This window comes from Rhodnius prolixus, unplaced genomic scaffold (genome assembly GCF_049639745.1).
Source record: "Rhodnius prolixus isolate KJV_2025 unplaced genomic scaffold, Rpr scaffold_3, whole genome shotgun sequence".
Classification (NCBI taxonomy): Eukaryota; Metazoa; Arthropoda; class Insecta; order Hemiptera; family Reduviidae; genus Rhodnius; species Rhodnius prolixus.
Genome location: NW_027411603.1, coordinates 15,431,102 through 15,456,284, shown reverse-complemented (window position 1 = coordinate 15,456,284; position 25,183 = coordinate 15,431,102). Strand labels below are relative to the sequence as shown.

Genomic DNA, 25,183 nt, shown 5'->3' with positions numbered 1-25,183 from the left:
CATCTTCCATGACAGCAAACTATCATCAAAGCCTATCATCTGTTTCAAACTGGGTCACATTATTCAAGTTTCTCTTACGTTTTGTACCTTAGTGATCTTAGATTAGTTTCACAACTTGAAGTCTCTTTCATTTTATTCAAGTAAGATGTTCGACGGATATCGGTGTAATAGTCCGTGCAGCTCAAAGCCATTTTAATTACTTCAGCTACAATAAAATTGGACAAGTATTTTGTAAATCATTCACAAGCAATCTTACACTTACATATTTTCTACCTCTCTTCATGCGGTAATATTTTAATGAAACAGGAACAAAAAAAATTAATATAAACATTTTTTAAAATTTAATATTATAATGGGACACGCAAAATAATTATAAGTATTTAATATTTAATGTAGAGAACACCAAATCAGTTATTTTTAGTACATAATAATTTCGAACTTTGATGCGATCAGGTTAAAAAAAATAAAAGAGTTAAAAAATAACAAAAACTGAGCCAAGGTTTTGATATTTAAAACAAGATTATTTAAAAAAGTGAGGTGATAAAAAAATAAGAATAATCCCGCAAATGTCGCACTAGTAGTTCAGAAGACAATGTATTTTTTTCGTTTAACAGAACTTGAAAAGAGGCAGATAAGAAGTTGAATAAGAAAAAGTTAAAATAATATCTAATTGTGTTTCCATTCTATTATTGCTCACTTATACTCACTACAACATACAGCAAAATAAGGTTGTTAAAAAAGCGTTTTCCAAGTTACAGATTAAGTTTTAAGATTGTTTCTGGCAAGCTCTTATACAGAAAAAAGGAAAGGAGACCATATTCCTGACTAAAAGATCCATAAACTAAACTGGCGTGGATGCTGACTACTTCGCTGAGATATGATGCCTTGATGTGTTTGCACAGTTTCTTGTTTATCTCCCTGTAAATGGCTACAACAACGTCTTTTCATCTAATCAACCGACTCAACTCTAGTTTCAATCCAATGAAAATATTGCTGCATTATCTGACGCTTATGTGTAAGTTAAATAGTTTCTTAAGAAAAACAAAAAAATACATTTAAAACATGCAGAGTTCACATAATATCATTTTTTTTATAATAGATTAGTTTGTTTTGGATGTCAAACATTGTATGCATACAAACTGAAATGTTAATACCGAACAATATAAACTTTATAAATGAAATAAAATCCTAGAAATCAATTAAACGCAATCAAATAATAAAGTAACTATCATAATGATGATGTAATGAACAGAAAAAAAAAAAATCTACATCATACAGTATGTACAGAACAATTTCGTAATGCCCGATGTCCAAGACCATTCTAACAATGCAAACTTTCACAAATTGAATGGTATTAAAAATGATGGAACTTGTTGAGTTCACAAGATATTCGCGAGAAAATAGAATGTTGATAGCTGTTTTTGTAACGATTTTTAGAAACAATCTTTGATTTAAACCCCAGTGACAAGAATAGTAGATTACAAAACACAAAACTTCAACAATAAAATTCACAGTCATGTTACTATTCGACATAGAACAAACCTTAAGACACTATCTGGAATAAGTATGCCTGTTGCGCCTCTCAGTATACAACTTCCCTTTTTACCTGGCCAAACTCATACACTCAAATCTCTTCAAAAGAAAATCATTCAATCTATCCTACCCACCCTCCTACTTCTATCCAACAGCAGCCAATCCAACAACAGGAATCCAACTTCTATCCAACTCTAGGAATCTATACCAACAAACAGATTAAATATACCGTGGGAAAAAAGCCAAGACAAAACTAGCACTACATTTTCACTATACCTAGATCTATCCATCTTAATATCAAACTGCAATCTTTTAATCGGAACAAAGTCAAGATATAAATATAGCGACATCCATACTTTACTTACTCTGCAAGTTTACAATAATTATTATTAAATCTAAAAAGTAAAAAAGAACTAGCCAATCTCTAGGTTCTTGGAACTCCAACCTAACAACACCCTTTCCAATACCTCAACTCATAAAATACTCATGATACCCTGATAGTTTATGAGTCCAGCTATTTGGGGTTTAATGATCCTCAGGAAAACTCTAGCTCATGTAACAAATAGACTCACTCTCATTATCATACAGTGAACACACAAGAGCCTAAATTTGATGAACTAATTTATTTATTTATTTTTTTAATTATAAATCTTACCAATTGCTAATGATTGTTTCTCTAACATAAATAAATAAAATTATAAATACAAAAAAAGGTTGCACAAGTTCAAGGAGAAAAAAAAAAGTACCTAACAGAATAATTCGATAAAATGATGGGGTAAATAAAACAGTGTTGGATCCGGTAAATTCTAGAGAATCATGCTGAAATCATTTAGCGTCTATTTCCATCTACAATGTTACGAAGGTTAAATCCAGGTTAATTAGATAGAGCTCAGCTTACAACGACATGATAATTAACTTACGATTACTGTAACACATTCCAAAACAGAAAATACATTTCTCATTTACATGTCCATTAATAATTCACTGACGTACGGTGTTATTACTAGTCATTCATAACTACCGCAAACTGCAGCTGGTCAAAGACGTTCTTCTCCTGACATTCGCACATTAACTTAACGAAAGAACTCCTAAAAATATGGAAGTTGGAAGTTTAAAGCACTAAATGCATGATTTGAAAAAGTAGTGCACATACTCTCTCTTTTTCTTCGTTTATTCAGAAGTAGTTTCGCTGTTGGCTACTTCAGTTTTATTTAGCAGCGAGGCGCCCAAATATTCACTTTTTTTTTTTAAATTTAATTATGTTTTTTCAGTATGTAAGTAAAATAATGGCTTATTTTTTCAGGGGGAGTTTAACGTCCCACTACCAATTCAAATTCAATCTTTGCTTTAGATGTCATCGTGGTATCCACTTTGAAAGTATTTAATTTGCCACCAGAAATGCTCTGAAGGTGAAGAGATAACCTAAGGGCAGCAAGTAGAAATAGAATTCAACTTCACGTCCTAAATTTAAAGCACTACTGCTCAGCTAGTCTTTTTCAATTCAGAGATACATTTTCCTTATAAATAATTATCGAATTTCTAATAGGTTTATTTTTTTTTTAACTGGTTTCATTCTTAAATTTAACAACTCTAATAAATCCATTTCATTAAGTAAGTAAAATATCTTTCATTTGCCAGTGGTACAGGCTAATGCGCACGAAGGTGATATGTGGCCCAATGTCACCGAACAGATGTTTAGCTATAATATAAAATAAAAGTAAAGGAAGAGAGAGCCAAGAAAAACAAATATATACTGCGCTTAATATTTTAAATAATATTTATTAGCTGAATTAAAATAGAAAACATAAATAAAGGAGAACGAGATAAAAGGACAGCAAGAGAGAAATAAACCAACATTCGGTGATAGTGTTTACCAACTGACTTACAAAAATACCAGAGAGCTACAAGTTTAAGCGTGTTTTCATGTGCTGTAACTTTAGTGGAACATTCCTTGGGTGGATGCTGTATGTTATAAAAAATTCATAAGAAGTCACAAGACTAGGTTGGAATGGGAGGATCTAAGCAACTAGAAGTCTACTATTGGAAGATACAAGGAGCAAGGGATAAAGAGTCCGCTTGGCCTCAACTTTTGATGGAGACCTGGCTGTTTCTATATTTAACTTCATGAAACAACTCTTTTGAGAGCTGTCTGTAATCTTTCTTTCTTTTTCTCTTCTTCTACAACATCGCTGCTTCACTGATACTTCTTCTAGATCGTGAGAGACTTTCGATATAGCTTCAATATTATAGAAACATTAAACAAGATTAGCATTTGATTAGGTGTTTCAAAAGAATTATTTTCTTTTTATCTCAAATGCATTCACTTCTGATTTTTAGTTTAAAGAAAATAGAAAAATAGGTATGAAACGCGAATAATAACCTTATTTTTTTTTCACTTTTTATGTAAACTTTTTTTTAAAATATTGTGCATAATAAGTTAACATCATACGTCGAGAATTTTTTTTTTTTTTTATTGCTGAACTCCAAATAAAGAGTAGAGAACATTTTAATTAGTTTATAAAATTTTACGGACTAAGTTAAGAAATAGAAATACTCCTAATATTACGTATAATTGAAAAAACTAACTTAATATTTTTGAATTTCTATGAAAAGAAGTATCGTATACTAAAGATACGTACATGAATTTGATTAGTTTTTTTTTACCATAAATAACAGAAATGTAATTAAGCTCTTCTTTTGCGAACATTCTCAGATTCACAAAGGTTTTTACAGGGAGATTAAAATAATTCTTTAAATCTTCAAGCGACAGCTGTTGTGGTAGTTCAAATCAAGATAAGAGCGATACCTATTATCATATTGTAAAAATACTGTTTTAAATTACTCTGCTAAAACACCTCAATCACAACAACTCTATCACCGGTCAGTAAGCGGTAAGAAGCTCCGGGCGCCAATGAAAAGGAAATCTAAGGGCTAGCAACTGGATTTGAACCCAGTATCTCCGCGTTAGAATCCAGTATACCTAAGCACTGAGCTACTCCCTTCCCTTATTAATTACTATTATATTACTTTTTTATTAACGTAGGTTAAAATCTGAGGTCATTCGTCTGGGGGCTTAGCTGATGTACTGCTGGCCTCCAGAGACAATATCTATGACTGAACCGGAAGAGAAAAATTAAAAATATACTGCTGGACTCAACGTGTGGGAGTTCAGAAAACTAGCCTGCACTGGCATTTCTTGATACATACAAAAGTCAATTGGTATACAGGACCATGACAGGATCAAGACTCTTTAGAGCAAAACACTCTTTTACAGCACTCTGATGGAAGTATGCAATTTAGTCAAAGGGTTCTGCCAAGCGTCCCATCTTCCTAACTATCCAAATCTTATGAACAAGAAATATTAAATTACAGTTATTTATTTGTAATTAGTAAAAAATAATCAAAGGTCACAAGAAAGTGGAATTTATGTAATTTGTTGCCATAAAAGACGTTTGTTGGTTCAACTGTTAGCCTATTTTAGAACTCGTCTTAAATGATTCAGTTAATTGCATGAAAAAGTAAAGATAAGTATATTCTGTAAATGTCTATTACTTAAAAATCTATTATTATTATTATTATTATTATTATTACTTATGATTTGCATTTTAATTCATTTTCAATTTAGTTCTAAATATTGTCCGTTCCTTTTATTCCATTCGATGATTTTTCAGATATAACTAACATAATTCGTATAAGCTAACCATTATATAAGTTACTAACTGGGTCCTCGTGCTATAGATAGAAAAATTCAATTAGAACCGAGCTTAATAATCAATGTGATAATAGAATGCACGAAAATTCCTATGCACTGGGTCTTTCGACGGCAAAAGGTGACTGCATAATGGTTCTCGCAACATAGTCTGTCAAGTCAACAATACAGGATAAGCTGCATTTTTCATACTAGACACTGAATAAGCCGCTCAGAAAAAAGTTCGTTTAGTTGTATCATTTGTCATTTGTTTAATAGAAATTAGCCCCTTGGCCCATTTAAATAAATATATCCGCTACGGTAGAGTGTGTAACAAGGCCTACAAAGGGCGGCAGCAAAACGTGCTTTACCGTGATGGCTTGAGTAGACCATTGTTGAGAATAGTACAAAATCTCTGAAGAAGAACAGAAATCTGTGAAGAAAACATGATGCGACGGGCCTTCAATGAATCCGAGAAAAAGCTAATCCAAGGAGCTATTCATTTTTCACCTTCCTCTTTATTTCATTTTTGTTTTAAATGCACCAAATTTAACTCTTTTTTTTCTTTTCATTTTACAAAATTCAATTAACATTTAAAGTGTGCTATGTATAAATGTATATATACTTTGTTTTTGTTTGTTTTTTTCACAAAACCATCTATGAAATTAGAATTTCTTTTTTCTACTGCTTTATTTAATAAATATTAAAAGTGTAAATAAATAAAGAAGACTTCTCTAGATTTATTTATTTCAAAGTATTTTCCGTCATAACAAACTTGTTTTGAAATATTTAGGCTGGTTTCGGATTTTAATCAATTAACATTAGCGTATGAGTTTTGTATAATATTCCAATTATTGCAAGAAACATTTTGGAAAATATTTCAGAGCACAAATTAAGGAGTTAAAATCTAAAACTTCAGCCCTATTTAAGAATGAATTAAAATAACTAGATGAAACTTAATGAATGAATTTTTGTTACCTAGAATCTGTCTGCAGCTTTTCAAGGGAATTTACATAAAATTTTAAAAACGTCGCCAATTTCAGCCATTCAAATAAATATCAGTAACCGACGCAATTTCTATATTTTCACCATCATATGTACAACATTCGTTACCCCAATCTCTCCTAAGTTGGGAACTACACTGTCTGAAAAAAAAAAATAGGCGAAACCTGACTTTTTACACGAGCTTGCAAGTAAAAGTTCAGATCAAATTCATGTCTTGCCTGTACTTCTGAAGTATAATTAAAAAGACATGATGACCGTTTTAAATGCAGTCGAAACCCAAACTAGTTTGACAAGCACGATCACGCTGGTCACACGCTAGTACGCCACGCTGAATACTCCGTTCCAAGCGCACGTTTCCAGTAAACCCGCATATAGATTAGAGTTAGTATGTTGTGCACGCTAAATGCTCTGTCCCTCTTAACGTACCCCGTCATGCTGTACACGGCCACAGCCTATGAAGTGAAAACAGTCAGGAGTTCGGCTACTAATAATTATTTTACTTTAAACGCAAAATTGTATCCCTTAAAGTGCAAGTAACGTCCAAGCAATTTTTTCAAATTATATTAGCGTTAAAATTCTATAAATAGACACCATGATTTCAAAGGAAAACGAAGAAAATGTTGGGCTAATAATTCAATAAAATGTTAGAATATAAAATAATAATGATTATTGAAATTCCATTTTGAATTTATTGCAACTAGATTTTATTTATCTTTGGACTTATAAATAAATAGATATATAAAAAAATAGATATATAAATAAATAAACGCAAAGCGGATTGAAATATGAGTGCTTTTTGCTATGTTCAATAAACGAAAATAAAATAAAACACTTTTGGTTATGTGAGAATAGAAAAATGGAATCTGTGAGACTGGCTGGGTGTTCCATTATTGGCAAAATGCATTTTACTCATTCGTTCCACCAAGGTAAACATTTTTAGTTATGGTCTGTTTTTTTATTTTATTTATTTATACTTTTTGAAGCTTATTATCACAAATCACTTAACACAAAAAATGCTATTTACCCACAGTCGTAAAAATCAATATTATGCATTTTGGCGAAATAGTTTTTTAGGTATATATTTTGACTGAAAAACCAAAGTACTTAATGTACATTATACTTTTTGATTTTATTTGCCGAAGAATGACATAAATTACTAGGTTTCACAATGACTGTCCCAAAGCGCAAGAAATAACCCACTTAGGACTCATATTTTGGGTCTCACAAAGCAACACAGCAGATTGGTTAGCGAATACTGGATTCGAACGCAGAAATCACGGGTTCGTGAAATCACTGATATCTCAATTCTATGATAAAACACTAGATCAGAGAGTAACAATAGATCTTTAATGGAGCAGTTGATTTGGCTTTATATAGACTCTCCCTATTAATCTTTTATTTACAATCTGCATCTTCAGGTCCTTTTTTACTAAAAAATCCCTGACTCAAGTAAAAAATTCTATTATTAAGCAATCCATCTCTTAGTGAAGTAATTATTATTATTATTATTATTATTATTATTAAAGACCAAATTTCTTCTTAACGGTAGTTTCTCACAGCTGATGATAGATATTGTATTCTACGGGTGTAGTTCACGGGCAGTTGAAGAAAGTTTAGCGTAGAACGTGCTTACATAAGCCCTACTCAGCAATAGGTACACAATAGTGATGTGAACGCGTAGATTTCAGCACCTAAAAACCTTACAAATATAATGATTCCGTTTGTTGAATCCTTTGGTTTTTATGTCAAGGTGTTCCCAAAGCATTAATTTCTGGTGGAACTCAATTAAGAAAATTTGGTCTTAATGCCACCTTAAATCGGCCATTTATGGAAAACTAAAACTTTAGTGAAGCTGCAAAAGGTCTTTAAAAAATTACATATTCCAGGCAACAAAATTAAATTTGATTTCTTCAAATAAATGAAAGATGATAACCTTTAAATGTAATATTAGTCGCAAAAAAAACGGCATTTTTGAACAATGCAGATTCGCTGACTTAGTAATACTACTATGCTTAATATTTGCAATGTCAGCTTAAAATGTTTAATTTCGTCATTAACGATGAAGATAATATAATAAAGTACGGAGTAGGAATAGAGTTGATGTGCAGAAATCTGAACTTTTATGAACATTTATTAGCTGGATGATCTATATGAAGTGTGGAATGGTGGCATTATCATCAGCAGGTAGTACTATGCAGAATGATTTATTGCACCAACTTCCCTCATAAGGGAGGGGAGATGTGGAATACCTAAAGATAGAGGAAATCTAATCGTAATACCACCGTTGATATGGTTAGCTTTATCTCAACTTGGTGGTAACAAGTCACTTCTCTCATTTATCTTCAGCGAATGGAGGAGGATGTTATTTGTTTCTCTTCTACTGTAAATTTATTCGTTTGATAATCTAAATCTAGTATCAAAACAAAACTTTTACTTTACATGCTCTTACCCTACGGAGGACGAAGTATTGTAATCGTCCAGATATTCCAATTCGTTTTCTCTGCAAATTCGTTTTGAAATCCCCGGGTACCAAAAAGTGGTTTTTACAAATCAGTCTGTGTCTGCTTAAGAGTCAAGAAATGTGTATGAAAAATCTTGTTATAGAAGTTTAATTATCAAATATAAGTTTTAATTATCTAATTAAAAAATGGAAATCATACTTTAACATACTTCATATTTGCTTAAAGTTCCTAAGGACAATACCATTCTTACGACAAGGTCTAACAACCGAAAGGGAAATTTCCCGAATAGTTTTTAGGGTTTTTCTCAAAAGCTCCGAGGATCTTTGATCAGTATCGAACAAAACCAAAACTATGTACAGATATAACTTTAGAAGGATAAAGTCTCTTAGATTCACAGATTTGTGAAATAAAATGAGATTATACTAATCGTGTTCAGCTACCTTTAGTATTGGTGAGATATCGCTCCCTTCAGTGTACATGAAACTACAGGGGCACTACAAACTACTCACTACTTGGGCAAGAAATACGATTACCAGAAAGACTCTATAATTACATCTATTAACATTATTTATTGCAAGGATACGCCAGTAAATTAAAAATAAGTACTTATTTTTAATAAATATTCAGAGGAGCAATTTTATGACAAATTTATAACAGAGGAAAGGGTTCTAGGTAGAAAGAAGTATTCTACCAGCTGGCACACTTAATACCCCATTATAGCATTCTAGTAATGTGGACGCGTTGAATTAAGATGGCTTTTGTACGATATTATCACTTTTCCGATAATTATCAGTCTTTAATATAGACAATAGGCACTTCTGAAGCGCTGATTTTGTCGAAAGATAAAAGTGGAAACCACGTTGACATCTAAAGCAAAGATTGAATTTGAACCAACTATTATTAATGAATTTCGGTAGATCACAAATATTTACATACAGTTGGAATGGCATATAAATATACGACAACTTATTTTTATAATATTTATTTATTGTATTTATATATTTTTCTTACTCAGGAGAAAACTCAAAATCGGAAGTCTATACCATCGCGATATTACCATTTTTATTAGGGGTAGGGGAAGTAAAACAAATTCTACAATGAGCAGGTTTTGAAAACTCATCCAGTATCGTAAAATGTAGAGGTTCGCTGTAATAATATTTTAATTGACATGAAGAAAGGTCTTTTTTTTCTCTCTTTTGTTTAAAATAACGTTTATGGATAATGAATTTAGTAGTTAAAAGTATATAATAAAAATAGAACCATGGTGCACAAAATAACAGATTATGTTATTAATTCATGAAATGCATAAAGGCTATTGTAATTTTGGGCTGTATATTTCCCTAATTAAGCGGCACATTACTGATACAATGTTTACATCATAGCCTCAGTTTTAGTAGTCAGCAAAGCTGCGCTTAAGTAGGAAGTTATTACAATGTGATTATTCAAATTAAAACTAAAATTGACTAATAAATATTAATATTGAACAACGGCAATATTACCTTTCGAAGAGTATTCATTTTATAATCAGTGCTGCACCATAAAATTAACTTTATTTTATAATAACAGTAATTAGACTGTTTTCTTTCTTTTTTTTTTTTTAATTTGAAATAAAACAAATCAAGCACATCGATATCACTTTACATCAAATGCCATATATTTCAATCACACTGCCCTTCCAGCAGATACTCAAGTCTGTTACCTAGGACTTCAACTTGAAAAACGAATGAAATACTCGACTCAAGCGAACTGAACTGAATCACAGATACAGAATGTTAGAGAAACTATTAGGAAATTTGAGCCAAACCACTTTACACTAAGAAATGGTCAATGTCATTTAGTGATTAAAATACGTAGATTACTATGAATACTTGCGAAATAAGAGACGTTTTTATTAATCACATTTAGCACCAGTTTTTAAGGTGCGATTTATCAATATTTTATAAGCTTCTTTAGTAACACTAACTCACTCAGATTTCCAAATTTTATGTAAATAAATTCATGCAAAAAAAATGACTTGATGAATACTTTGAGGTGAAAAATCCCATTTTGAGAAAACGCAAATTCACGAGCAAAACGTTTGGAGGACTCATGATAATCCATGAATGGAGGTTCCCTGACATCTCGGCTGATCATGCTATGTTACTGTGTGTACTCTAAGAAAGGCACTCTTCCGAACAACTCTAAATTCAGTTTCGATTATCGAAGTGAAAAGTGACATAAACCATGCCATCCAGACACCAACTAGTTAGGCAAAAATAGAGTGTTACAGGAAAAATGTATAAAAGCCTACTCCAGAAGAAAATCTAGGTACTATGGGATCTTGCAAATAGAACCTTAGTAGCACTATTCAGACTGAAGACCAACTACGGCTATTTAAACCATCATCTCAGAAAGAATCCAGATCGCTTAGTTCAGTACAGTTTAGCTATCAAAGCAACCTGTTGTTCATAAAACCCTTGCCCGTACCTTGCCTTTGAATTAACTAAGCCATTCCTGATTTTGGTATAACTGGAATGTGGGCAGTAAACAGAGCAATAAATAAGATTCACCGCTTTGGATGACTGAAAAAGATTAATAAATCTCAAAGTATTTTACCATGACGCTGGTTCGATTCACAAATTAGAAACTCATGTTGCATGCGCTTGGCATAATTTTATAATTAGAATCTTGTTCCAGTTTTCTTCAAATTTAGTTTGAGTTTTCGGAAAGAGAAATAAAAAACAATACTACAACAAAACAAATTGTCTGAAATATCAAAGCTAACCAGTAGAAACTCCTGGAAAAGATGATTAGTTGTACGGAGAGAAAAACCTTTAAAATTAAAGTGAAAACAGCCGTAATAAATCCATAAAATGGGTAGGCAGAAAGCAAAGAGGCTAAGAAGTAAGACTTCCAAAAACAAATATTTGTATAAAAGAAAAGAATAGAGGGTCATTCCATGTCAAATCAACACAAAAAAAGACCATTTTTGACCTCACCATCTCGGATTTTCTTGAAATTTGGCACATGTGTACTATTGGTATAGACTTGGAAAAATATGAAATTTTACTGTGATATGTCAACTGGTTTATGAGTTACAGGGCTGAAAAGTTGCCAAAGATGGGCTGAAGAACAGGGAACCCCGTGTTTTTGAATTACTGTAGAAGCTTTCCTAATTGAGCTACAGACTTGGGATTGGTGTCATTTTATAGCATATATAATGCCCTTTCCTGAGATATGCGACACCATATGGGTTAGGATAAATAAAGTTTGTTAAATTTAAATTTAAAATTTAAATTTTAAATTTTTTAAAAAGTACATAATTTAAAATTTTAAAATTAATTCCATGAATAGCTAGTAGTGTTATGAATCACTGGGAAAAATATTAATTTGGGACGACAATGGCTTCATTGTTAAAAAAATTTAAGACTAAAGCTCCTTTTCATGGAAAATATATTTTAATAAAATTAAAGTAATAAATAAATTGAAAATAGTAATAATGAATAAGTGAATCATAATTAATAATTATTAAGATTTAAAATATTGATTTTGAAATCATTTTTAGAATTAATAATTATGATTACAGTAATTAATCATATTAATTATATTATTTTAATGAAATTATGCAGTTAATCAAATTATACAATTTAATATCTTTGTTCAAGAACAGTCTTCTTTGGCTGAGATAACAGCCTCTTTAAGTTGGTTTAAGTCGGCAAAGGGCCTTGTGATGGCGTAGGGGGTTCGGTAACGAGACTGGCAGCTCGTGCCAGTTTGCAACGACCCTATGAAAATCAAATCCAAACTTCACTACAACTTTTTGAGTAGGCAGTAGAAAACATCACCAACATAGACTTTGCATATTCAACCCAGGAAGACTATGTTGAATCTGAGTGTTTTTTAAAAAATCGGTTTGCTCAAGCATTGGCTATTAAAGGAACACAGCAATACCATGCTTTCATTCCCAGAAGTAAATCCAAAATATTGGTTAAAAACTTTTCTATGAACTCAGAAGCTTGCGAAATGGAAGTTTCAAAATTCCCTGATAAACTAAAATTAGCTGACATATCAGGTTATATCAGTGTAGTCTATAAAGAAACTGGTGGTTTGGATATGTTTTAGAGAAAAATGAAGAACTTGATGAAGTAAAAGTAACTTTTCTTCATCCAGCTGGACCCTCTAAATCATCTCGCATCCAAGAAATGCCGATATTATTTGGGTCTCAGTAGTGGATGTTTTGATAAAAATTGATCCTGTGACTCTGACTGGAAGAACTTACATATGTCCTACTAGAAAGTGATGCATGTCAAACAAATGAAGCCTTTTCAAGCTTAAAATAATAAAGAGATCCTATTACTTAACAGTATGTTTTACTTTGGACTTATTAGTGGAATTATTATTAGCATTATTGTATTAAAATGAATTCAGAGTTGAATTAATCGGATTGGAGCTTTAGTCTTAATTTTTTTAAACAATGAAGCCATTATCGTCCCAAATTAATATTTTGCCCAGTGATTCATAACACTACTAGCTATTCATGGAATTAATTTTAAAATTTTAAATTATGTACTTTTTAAAAAATTTAAAATTTAAATTTTAAATTTAAATTTAACAAACTTTATTTATCCTAACCCATATGGTGTCGCATATCTCAGGAAAGGGCATTATATATGCTATAAAATGACACCAATCCCAAGTCTGTAGCTCAATTAGGAAAGCTTCTACAGTAATTCAAAAACACGGGGTTCCCTGTTCTTCAGCCCATCTTTGGCAACTTTTCAGCCCTGTAACTCATAAACCAGTTGACATATCACAGTAAAATTTCATATTTTTCCAAGTCTATACCAATAGTACACATGTGCCAAATTTCAAGAAAATCCGAGATGGTGAGGTTCAGACCCCGTGTTGATTTGACGTGGAATGACCCTAGAGTATCTTAATTAGGAACTGAAAACGGTGCACAAATTTACCGCTTCAAATAAAAGATCTGATGTATAAACTGATACAAATGATGACTCCTAGAAAACTATTTCTACAAATGAAATATAAATATTATGTTATAAAACATCAACAGTTCGCTATTCAACGTTATTATTCTTACTAATTCATATTCAAGCAATTAGTAATATATGTAGTTATACTGAACAAAATCTTGTTAAGTTTATTAATTTCATGATCGCAATGTCAATGTTTAGAACACCTAAGATAATGAAGTAGTTTGTGATCCCGGCACTAGTCAAACTATAAGGGCCACAAGTAGTTGGAAGCTGCTAACTCTACTCTAACTTTGTTCTCAAAATCAAATCAATAATGTAATAAAATTGAAATCAACTATATATGATAGTCATATAATATAATAATCTATTTTGGGAATACCTATAAAAAGGTGTTATTGGTTACAAAGTTTGTTATTATGTACCTACTTTCCTGCCACATTACTCTGAAATATTTTTGATTAATTAGAAACTGGCTGTTTAATTTTTCTTGCTAAAATAAATGTAGACATCGAATTTACATAATCAATATTTTGCCACAATAACTAATTTTTCGAAGTATTCTGGAATTTCTGTTTGGTTAGGTTTAATTTGAAATTTTGAAAGAAGGTTGAAGGTTTACCCATGTACATGGCATACGGGGTAAATCTAAGGCTAAAAATCAGAACTTCATTACGTTTCTATACAGTCGACCAATATTTGTTGTTTGTCAATACGTTGGTGTTTGTAAGAGACATATTTACAAAGGATGGGGAATGACAGTAATCGCGTCCGTAGCACTCACGTGCCCCTGGTTAATCTGAAGACTCCACGATCGGCAAGCTAAACGATCAATAATTATGCCTCAAAGGCACCTTCTAAAAAAGATTTTAACGGAAGGCTTATGAGATTAGGAAGCTTAGAGAATCTTACGATTTTTCAGGCAGAATGTCTGCTTCTGAAGAAGTCCTAGTTCAGGGGTCGGCAACCCGCGGCTCGCGAGCCGCATGCGGCTCTTTTATCCAAATTTTGTGGCTCTTCTGCCAGTCCAAAATAAATTGTATATTTCAATTTTATTGAAACAAATGAAAATTTCATTTAATAAAGTAAAGATATTTTTTCAAAAAGAATTTTAAATGTGATTGGTTTGAAATTGAATAGAATTATATTAAAATATAGTAAGTAATATATAGTACTGCTGCCAATAACATTCAAACACAGGTTTAGTTATTATTTATTTGTTTATTTACTTTGCAATATGTGAAAATAAATCAAAAAAACATTTAAATGTTATTGAATATCATAAAATAATAATTTGTGAATACAAATGATCTACAGAGTTCTTTACACTATCATCCTTGCGGCTCTTGGTAAGATTTATTGAAATTATTTAAGGAGAAAATGGCTCTCTTCTTAAAATAGGTTGCCGACCCCTGTCCTAGTTTCGACTTTTTACAGGCAGCTGGAATTGGGATGAAGGAAAATCTTAACGTATCCCGTAACACACGGTGGTGTTCTCCTCTTTTACATAACAATATTACACAAAATACAACTGGAATGTAGCTACCGATCGGAAATGTATTAATAGAGATATAAAGTCAATAAATCTATCTACGAGACTTTTAAGTATTTACGAGTATAATGAAAACTCAATACGGCCATCTTAAGATCATATACCTTAAAGGTCATATACCTAGGCCAAAACAAAATGAATAATTGGAATCATAATTTCTTTTATTAATTTGCATTGAAAGATTAAGCAGAACTCAGATTACAAAAATTCTGATCAGAAACAATTATTGTAATTATTAAATCGTATTAATAACCGCAGGTAAAATAATCTATAAACAGTTGATACCATTTGGAAAATCTTAAAACTTAGTGAATGTTATCAATGAATAAATATCCCTCTTCTACTATTCTCCCTGCATAAGATGTACGCTAACTTCTATGGTTATTATAATCAAGAATTAACTACATCTGTTGCAAAGATTCTAAACCAGAATAACTGAGCAACATTAGGAGGTAATTATCACTGAACGTTAATCGTGTATTTACAGACTCATATCAACTTTTACTGCTTATTGTAATAGCCACTTCCGCTTTGTCTTATTTGGTTTAATTTAACCTCTTTAAACCTTGATGGCAAGGGTTTTTTTTATTTCATTAAAATTTTTTTTTTTTTTAATAGTACATCTGCAGAAAGAAATCGAACTTTGGTTTATTAAACATATATTTATTTTATTTTCATTTTTTCAGGCCGTTTTCTTTCTCAATGGTGCCATCACCATCAAACAAAAAAAAAATCAAATCTTTACATAAGCGGTGAAATACTGAAATGAGCGTCATTAAAAAATTATTTTTGAAAAATTATTTTACTTTTCTTAAGTTAGGATATTTTAAAAGTTGTACACTACAATCGCCAATTATATTTCTCATAAAATATTTTAAGCAACATCATCAAAATAGATTTCTATTTAGTATGCTAACATTTGAAAAAAGCAAGACAAGCTGAATGTAACTGAAATGCAGTCGCAGCAAACTGTAGAAATTAGTGTAATTTCCTTGTAATAAAGAAAGTAAATAATTTTTCTAAGATGTTCACTTATTTATCAGTATTCACAACAAACGACATATTTTGAGACTGCAGTACTAATTTCAGTTTCAGGAGCTATCGGGTTTCGATTTCCAAAAGTGGAAAGAATGTCGAATTTCATTGATTTTATTTTCTCTTTAAGGTACTTTCTAAAAAATAATTTTAATGTCAACGTTAACCTAAATACCAATTTACCGCTTCCATAGAGTAACCGTCAAATGGCCTCGGTTGCTCCTCGTTTTTTTGAGAACAATGATTTTCAATTTGTGGGAGAATGCAATGGATTTAGAATTCACAGAAAATTCCACGTACGACTAATTTGGAGAGCCATGCCCACTCGAAAACATTCCACTGTTCGTGAACTAATAGTTCGTGACTAAGGGCAATGTCAATCAAAGGCAATTCTTTGGTACCATTTTGAAGAATGAACCCAGAATCGAGGAAGCAACAAACAACGCCTTCAGTTTGCCGCACCTTCCAATTTTCCATTCATTTTTACTTTTGATGAATTTATCAATTTATATATATATATATATATATAAACTTTTAGAACTAATAGGATTTACTGCGCTCTGTTACACAGGATTAAAAAAAAATAGGTTTCACTCTTCATATTCTCTATTTCTTTTTGCATTATTTATCCAAGAAAGTATACCAAAAATAATTTTGTGTCACTTCTAGTTTAAAGGGTCAATTCAAGTTATAATAAACTTTTTAGATCAATAATTCAGAATCCTCGGCAGCCAGCTTTACAAAATAAGATCAGTATCCAACGGAAAAAAAATCTATTTTATTTATAGACTTTAAGGAAACTTGATAGCATAAACATTAAATTCTAATATTTTGGTTCATTTTTTCTCCGGTGATCGAGTGAGGAAAGATATAGTTTTAACCGAAACTTTATGGTTTAATATAACTAAATAATAAATCAAATTATTATTATTATTTTATGTTTTGCCCCTTCAAAGGCCCTCGAAGATTCTAATTCTTTAATAAGCTTAATATTAAAATGATAAAACAATAAGAAATATAAGAATTTGATGTGAATGACAAAATCATACTGAGAAATTTAATTATAACATTCCGGTGTCTAGGCGAACTTTCAAAGCGCAAGCATTCACAAAATTAAATGGTAACAATGAGCGAAGTGAATGTTAGTTTATTAGAAATTTGCGATTACAACATTGATTGTGATTTTAAAATTATAACTAATCTTCTTTTTGGCAAATTTTGGAATTATAATTTGGATATATTTTTTTTTTAATTATAATTTACTCTAAATATCTTAATAAATACTAAACGTCAAGAAATTATGCCACCAAAATTTAATAAATATACGTAAATTTTAAGAGTGGTCTTAAAATTTAAAAAAGAAATAATTATATAAAAGAAATATAATAATAGTTCATATTATTAATGAAAATGGTTGCTATATTAGCATGAAAACAGTCAGAGTACCCTCGATGTGTACTCACTCTGTGGGTAGCTCATTCATCAGCAATTAATTTATGTTAATTGAGCGAGCCAGAAGGGTCTCGGTGCTAGTACATTAGAGATAAGCCCGCTACTGGATGTCATCATGCCAAAGAGGATGGACGTAAAGATAATTAAGTGTATATACACCCTGCTAATGATTATTTAAATTGTTTGATTAAAATTCCAAATTAATCAAACGTTAAAAAAGTCATCAAATTATTTCAACATTTTCGATAAAAAAAAAAAAGAAAAAAGTTTGATATAATAATTGAAAATGTTTATTTGCAATCTCAATATTTTGAAACAACCTCTTTTAACTAGAACATTTTGATGTTAAAATAAATAAATATTTTTGTAGCCTAATTTAATGGCAACTCACCGTTAGGAGAGATTACTGTTGTGATCGATGTTACAAGTGGATAAAAAGCGCGGAAAATGGACAATCACGGAACGAATAGATGCGCAAGATACGGAAACGCGGAGTAGACTGAATTCTGCTGGGACACAGTAAGCAGTAAAGTACCATGGGCGCAACTCTACCGTCCCAACGGCGCCTGTCCGTGAGCATTTTCAAGCACGCTGTTTCAAGTAAACCAGCATTTTCATGTTTTACTGAATCATATAATTAACTATTTATTTCCATGTATTCAATAATCAACCAAAAGTGCAGAACGCAGCATTTAAAAACAATTTTCTAAAAGGATTTATTAAAGAATTAATGAATTGTCTTTTTATATATTATTTAAAGCAATATGATCACTAGACCGCAGCAAGAGTGTCAAGTAAAGGGGACTGAAAGAATATATCAGTAGTAGAATACTAAATTTTAAATCATTAAGATGATATGAAGCTATACGAGACTGGTTATTTACTTCTTGTCTAATCAGGATAATTTTCAATTAAAAAATATTTTGAAATACATAATCAATAAATACCTATGACATCTACTGTGACTGCTGCTACTGCCGAAACTGCTTCTGCTATCGCCAAAGCTGCTACGGCCATAACTGCTACAGCTGCTGCTACTGCTGCTACAATGCTTTAACTGGTACTGTTGCTACTTCAACTGCAACTACTGCCACTGCAACTACAGCCACTGGCTGCCACTTCAACTGCTTTACTACAACAGCTGTCACTGCCAAAGCTGCTACTGCAGCAACAACTACAACTGCTGCTGCAACTTCTTCAAATTTACAGCTACCGCAACTGCTGCAACTCTGGTTCTACTGCGGCTGCTGCTACAGCTACTGCTACTGATTCTACAGTTTCTGCATCAACTGCTGCTACACTACTGTTGCTTCAGCTACTTAAACTGCCACTGCTCCAATTGCTACACCTACGACTGCAACTACTATTTTAAAAATTATTATAATTAAATAAAAACAAGTTAAAGCTGTAACAACTACTGTTTTGAAATCTCTACAGCTGCCCTTTGCCAAATTTATTGCAATTAACATTCATAATTGGGAATAAAGTATTCATTTATGGATATTGTCAAACATTAAGGACATTCATTATTTATTGTAATAAAAGAAAGTAATACTATTACTTCAACTTGTTGACACTGCAACTTCTGCTACTGCAACTGCTTTTATTATTTCTGCTACTGCAGCCACTAAACTGTTGCCATCTACAGCAATTATTGCAACTGCCGAAACTGCTACTGTTGCAACTGCTACTCCTCCTAACGCTACTGCTACTGCAACTTGCTGCCCCTGCAACTGCTTCCACTGCAACTACTGCCACTGCAACTGCTACCATTGCAACTACTGCCACTGCAACTGCTGCCACTGCAGCTGCTTTGCTACATCTGCTGACACTGCCAAAGCTGCTACTGCAGCAACAACTACTACTGCTGCTGCTGCAACTTCTTCAAACTTACAGCTACCGCAACTGCTGCTATTGTTGCAACTCTGGTGCTACTGCGGCTGCTTCTACAGCTCCTGCTACTGATTCTACAGTTTCTGCATCAACTGCTGCTACACTACTGTTGCTTCAGCTACTTAAACTGCCACTGCTCCAATTACTACACCTACTACTGCAACTACTATTTTAAAAATTATTATAATTAAATAAAAACAAGTTAAAGCTGTAACAACTACTGCTTTTGAAATCTCTACAGCTGCCCTTTGCCAAATTTATCGCAATTAACATTCATAATTGGGAATAAAGTATTCATTTAGGGATATTGTCAAACATTAAGGACATTTATTATTTATTGTAATAAAAGAAAGTAATACTATTACTTCAACTTGTTGACACTGCAACTTCTGCTACTGCAACTGCTTTTATTATTTCTGCTACTGCAGCCACTAAACTGTTGTCATCTACAGCAATTATTGCTACTGCCGAAACTGCTACTGTTGCAACTGCTACTCCTCCTAACGCTACTGCTACTGCAATTTGCTGCCCCTGCAACTGCTTCCACTGCAACTACTGCCACTGCAACTGCTGCCATTGCAACTACTGCCACTGCAACTGCTGCCACTGCAGCTGCTTTGCTACATCTGCTGACACTGCCAAAGCTGCTACTGCAGCAACAACTACTACTGCTGCTGCTGCAACTTCTTCAAACTTACAGCTACCGCAACTGCTGCTATTGTTGCAACTCTGGTGCTACTGCGGCTACTTCTACAGCTCCTGCTACTGATTCTACAGTTTCTGCATCAACTGCTGCTACACTACTGTTGCTTCAACTGCTACTGCTCCAATTGCTCCATCTACTACTGCAACTACTATTTTAAAAATTATTATAAATTAATAAAAACAAGTTAAAGCCGTAACAGCTACTGCTTCTGAAACCTCTTCAGCAGCCCTTTGCCAAATTTATCGCAATTAACATTCATAATTGGGAATAAAGTATTCATTTAGGGATATTGTCAAACATTAAGGACATTTATTATTTATTGTAATAAAAGAAAGTAATACTATTACTTCAACTTGTTGACACTGCAACTTCTGCTACTGCAACTGCTTTTATTATTTCTGCTACTGCAGCCACTAAACTGTTGTCATCTACAGCAATTATTGCTACTGCCGAAACTGCTACTGTTGCAACTGCTACTCCTCCTAACGCTACTGCTACTGCAACTTGCTGCCACTGCAACTGCTACCACTGCAACTACTGCCACTGCAACTGCTGCCATTGCAACTACTGCCACTGCAACTGCTGCCCCTTCAACTGCTTTGCTACATCTGCTGACACTGCCAAAGCTGCTACTGCAGCAACAACTACTACTGCTGCTGCTGCAACTTCTTCAAACTTACAGCTACCGCAACTGCTGCTATTGTTGCAACTCTGGTGCTACTGCGGCTGCTTCTACAGCTCCTGCTACTGATTCTACAGTTTCTGCATCAACTGCTGCTACACTACTGTTGCTTCAGCTACTTAAACTGCCACTGCTCCAATTACTACACCTACTACTGCAACTACTATTTTAAAAATTATTATAATTAAATAAAAACAAGTTAAAGCTGTAACAACTACTGCTTTTGAAATCTCTACAGCTGCCCTTTGCCAAATTTATCGCAATTAACATTCATAATTGGGAATAAAGTATTCATTTAGGGATATTGTCAAACATTAAGGGCATTCTTTATTTATTATATTAAAAGAAAGTAATACTATTACTTCAACTTGTTGACACTGCAACTTCTGCTACTGCAACTGCTTTTATTATTTCTGCTACTGCAGCCACTAAACTGTTGCCATCTACAGCAATTATTGCAACTGCCGAAACTGCTACTGTTGCAACTGCTACTGCTCCTAACGCTACTGCTACTGCAACTTGCTACCACTGCAACAGCTTCCACTGCAACTACTGCCACTGCAACAGCTGCCATTGCAACTACTGCCACTGCAACTACTGCCACTTCAACTGCTTTTACTGTTACTGCTGCTGCAGCCACTAAACTGTTGCCACCTACTGCAACTGTTGCTACTGCTGAAACTGCTACCGTTACAACTGCTACTCCTCCTACCGCTACTGCTGCTGCTACGGCTACTGCTACTGCAACTGCTGCCATTGCCAAAGCTGTTACTTTCAGAACTGCTACATCTAAGAGGAAAGCGAGGGGAAGCATATTTTACTGTTTCATTTCTTCCAACGAATTTAAATAGTATAAATAATTTGGTCGATTTACGCGGGTCTGTAAATGTGAACTATCCAGTTTCAATTGCATGCTAAACCATTGCACCAAACCCAACTATCGTATATTCATTAATTCTTCGTGAATCCTAAAACAATGTTTAGTAGAGTCATACTTCATTAACAACCGATGTTCTTCGAATTCGGAAAAAATTTGTCATAAATTTTATTCTTGAAATATTCCGATTTAGAATCGACAATTTAATGATATTTAAACGCATGAAACTTCCCTTATCGCAGAACTTCTGAAAAAAATCTTTTTTTGAATAAATGAAATAAGCGTTTTAGATATTGGTAGTGAAAATCATTAGAACATTTTTTGAGAAAATTTTGATTCACAGAGTAGCACACACACTCAGCATGGAGCACAATTTATTTATGATATTACTTTAAACTCGGGGCTCTGAAAACTTCTGTAATTGGTGAAAATTCCAAATTGATAATCTACATGAGCGTAAGACTTCCTCGTGCGGTAAATGAGAAGACATTCGAAGCAATTAAGAATATGTTCCACTAAAGGTATGTCAAGCACTCTTCCTGTAAATTATGAGTCTTCGTTTTCAATTTGCTCATTTTGATAAAAATAGTACTCTTACCAGTCGTTTAAATAGCGATATACATATATCGTTATGCCTAGTTTTTATTCTAATCTGCTCTTTATTTATAAAGATAAATAAAAAAAAATTCTCTAACTCCCGAAGAATTTCTTTGTTGCGTTTAGAAACAAGATAATGGCAGTATTAATCCAAAAATATTGATATTCAGGCGATATCAGTTCGAATTAAAGAGGAACTCTTGAACTAAGTTTACTGTACCTAAATTAAAAATAGTCTCACGATAAAGTATTGCGAATAAGATTGGTCAAGTTCGTGATGGATCTAAGAAACTATTAAGAATATGAATGAATGATTCCTATATTACTGCAAGAGAAATAGTAATATTTCCTGCTCAATTTCGGTGAGTGAAATATTTATAAATCCGGAAGAAACAGCACCAACCGAATCTCTGAATAGTCCGCTAGTATAGACATCCTGGCATTAGAAGCTGCATTAATGGTAAAATAACTCCATAAGTTATTGAATACGCAGTATAAAGCGAGAAAGAAAAGACGAAGATGTTACAGTGATCATCTGGTTAGCTTCTAAGTCACAAGTGAGTTTCGGTTAATACGTAAGTTGGCATATCGTATAAATGTAGTTAGCAATGATATCAAGTGCAAAACAAGGTGTACGAAGAAAGTAAGTAGTTGTGTGTAGCTGAATGGTAGTGAGGATCGAAATTGGTCCATCACCTGGTCAAGACCGTCAAAGTGCCGTCTGCCTTAGAGGATTCGATGGAAGTAATAGTAGTAAAAAAAGACAAGTATTTAGAAAAAACTTTAATGCAACCAATTTAGGAAATATTTAGGAAATGATTTTGAGGAAAACAAAAAAAAAAACTGGTACATGTGTATCAACAAACAATTTTTGTTGTCTTACGTAAAGGATTGAAAAAAATGTTAGTGATTCGAATCACAAAATTCTACTTTCATTAATAAATATGATAACAGTAAACTTATAAAACACAGAATTTTGAGAAACAGCAATTTTTCTTTGTTCAAATAGGATTAACACTACCACAAATAGAGCGTGAAAATTTTCAAGGCTAAAGACAGCTCTAGCGAAAATTCACTTGAGTGCGCGTACTGAATTTTAACTTTATTCTCACTAAATTATTCTCAAGCTTTTTTTTACATCCCATTTATCATTTACTCTATCCACTTTGGCTGTATAGCTTTAATTTCTTATAAGTTTTTAGTAATTTAAAAATATAAAGCTGGAGAATATAAACAGAAGCGTAAAAGCGTATTTAGAGTTGTTAGCATATGTGAAAGAAAGTACACATATAAATTCAATTTTGCTTCATTATAATCAGCTATTTGTAAGTTTAGAATAACGCATAATTAAGTAAAAACTATTTTTATTATGCGATGTACAGAATATTGTACAAATGAATCGACGAAATCTTCTGTGGGCTAGAAAAATTTAAAAGGATTGGCAATCAAGTTAAGTAATGCCTATTATATCAGGTGGCCTTTATATCCAACTATCTTTCAGGTACCGCGGCAGGTAACTAATATTGTATAATATTTACTTTACTGTAAATCTTCATATTTTAATATAAATTAAATAAAATTCAACATTAAGACGGGGAGTTGAATCCAATTTATCTATACAAATTCGCATGGTAGTTTTGGTCTTTAACCATGGCGCTTCTTTACAAACTATTATTGTTATTACTTTGCAAAACCATACTGTATAAATTAAAAAACCTGAATATAATTAAGACTTTATAAAATGAAACTCTGGAGTGAATTCTTAGATAAAATAAATGTTTTATAATACAAAAGCTAAATTCTAAGTTTCAAAAAATTTATTAACGTAAAAAAAAAAGCAGAACTTGGTCATTATTTAAATTGTCTACTAAGCATTTAAATACCTCTATTAATTTTATATTATGTTTTTCATAAGTTTAAAACCTAAAAGAGCAAAGCTATATTGCAGACGGCTATAGAAAGACAACAGGTCGTGGCAGGGGCCGGCTATTTATTGTATTATACCAGGAGTGGATATGGAGAGGTGTGCTGGCTGCAATGTATCAGACACAAACTGTTCATATCTAGCGCCTCTGAGAATACAGTGATCTATGAGGATTCATTTTGTGTACTTTATTTTTTTTTTTTTTCAAATAACTTATTTCCTTTAAATTCATTGCTTCAAATAAATTTATTTTATTTTAAAAGCTGAAATGAATTTTCTTAAATAATATTTTCTGTTCAATTAACTGGGTATGCAAGTTACTAAAATAAGTAGAATTGAATAAGTTAACTACTTTAAGCACCTAATCAGTGCTAATGGAATCCCAGCACAACTTATCACCATTTCGCACAAGGGCAACTCTTTACTCGTATCGTACACAGACGATGATCTAGAACCTAGCCAGTCCAATCCTCAAGATCGTGCCAAACTGTCCTGCCAATGTCACTTCAGCGATAGAAGGGAAGATATTTAATGTAGGTCAATACTAGACTTTTACCGAAACGCCAACAACGAAAAGACAAAGAACTTTCAAAAAAAAAAAATTAGGAATATCAAGGAAGGCAGAAGATTACTCTAAGTTAAGTAATTGTTGCGCTAAAATTTCTTCAAGATCATCAGATTTCATCAACATCATATCCTAGCCATCGCGATTTGTAGTTGAGACAGACAAATTTAGAACGCACACTGCAATAATGGGTGTTAATAACTATGAGTTTGTAGTAAAACGTAAAGGGCATTAGTTTG

At 32.5% G+C, this 25,183-nt stretch overlaps 1 protein-coding gene across 13 annotated transcripts in view; it reads right to left on the bottom strand.

Moving 5' to 3' along the window:
- LOC141453691 (uncharacterized) overlaps window positions 1–25,183 on the bottom strand; it is a 298,436-nt gene that overhangs the window by 263,969 nt on the left and 9,284 nt on the right. For 8 of the 13 annotated variants that reach the window (XR_012458122.1, XR_012458121.1, XR_012458123.1 and 5 more), the window contains exons 4-6: window positions 20,647–21,770; window positions 19,262–20,447; window positions 18,648–19,063 (exon numbers count right to left, since the gene is read on the bottom strand). The gene's annotated coding sequence lies outside the window, so the exon portion shown is untranslated. Of the gene's footprint in view, window positions 1–18,091; window positions 18,211–18,647; window positions 19,064–19,261; window positions 20,448–20,646; window positions 21,771–25,183 lie in introns of those variants that run through there. The other 5 variants (XM_074127197.1, XM_074127198.1, XM_074127196.1 and 2 more) reach the window with 4 other exon arrangements.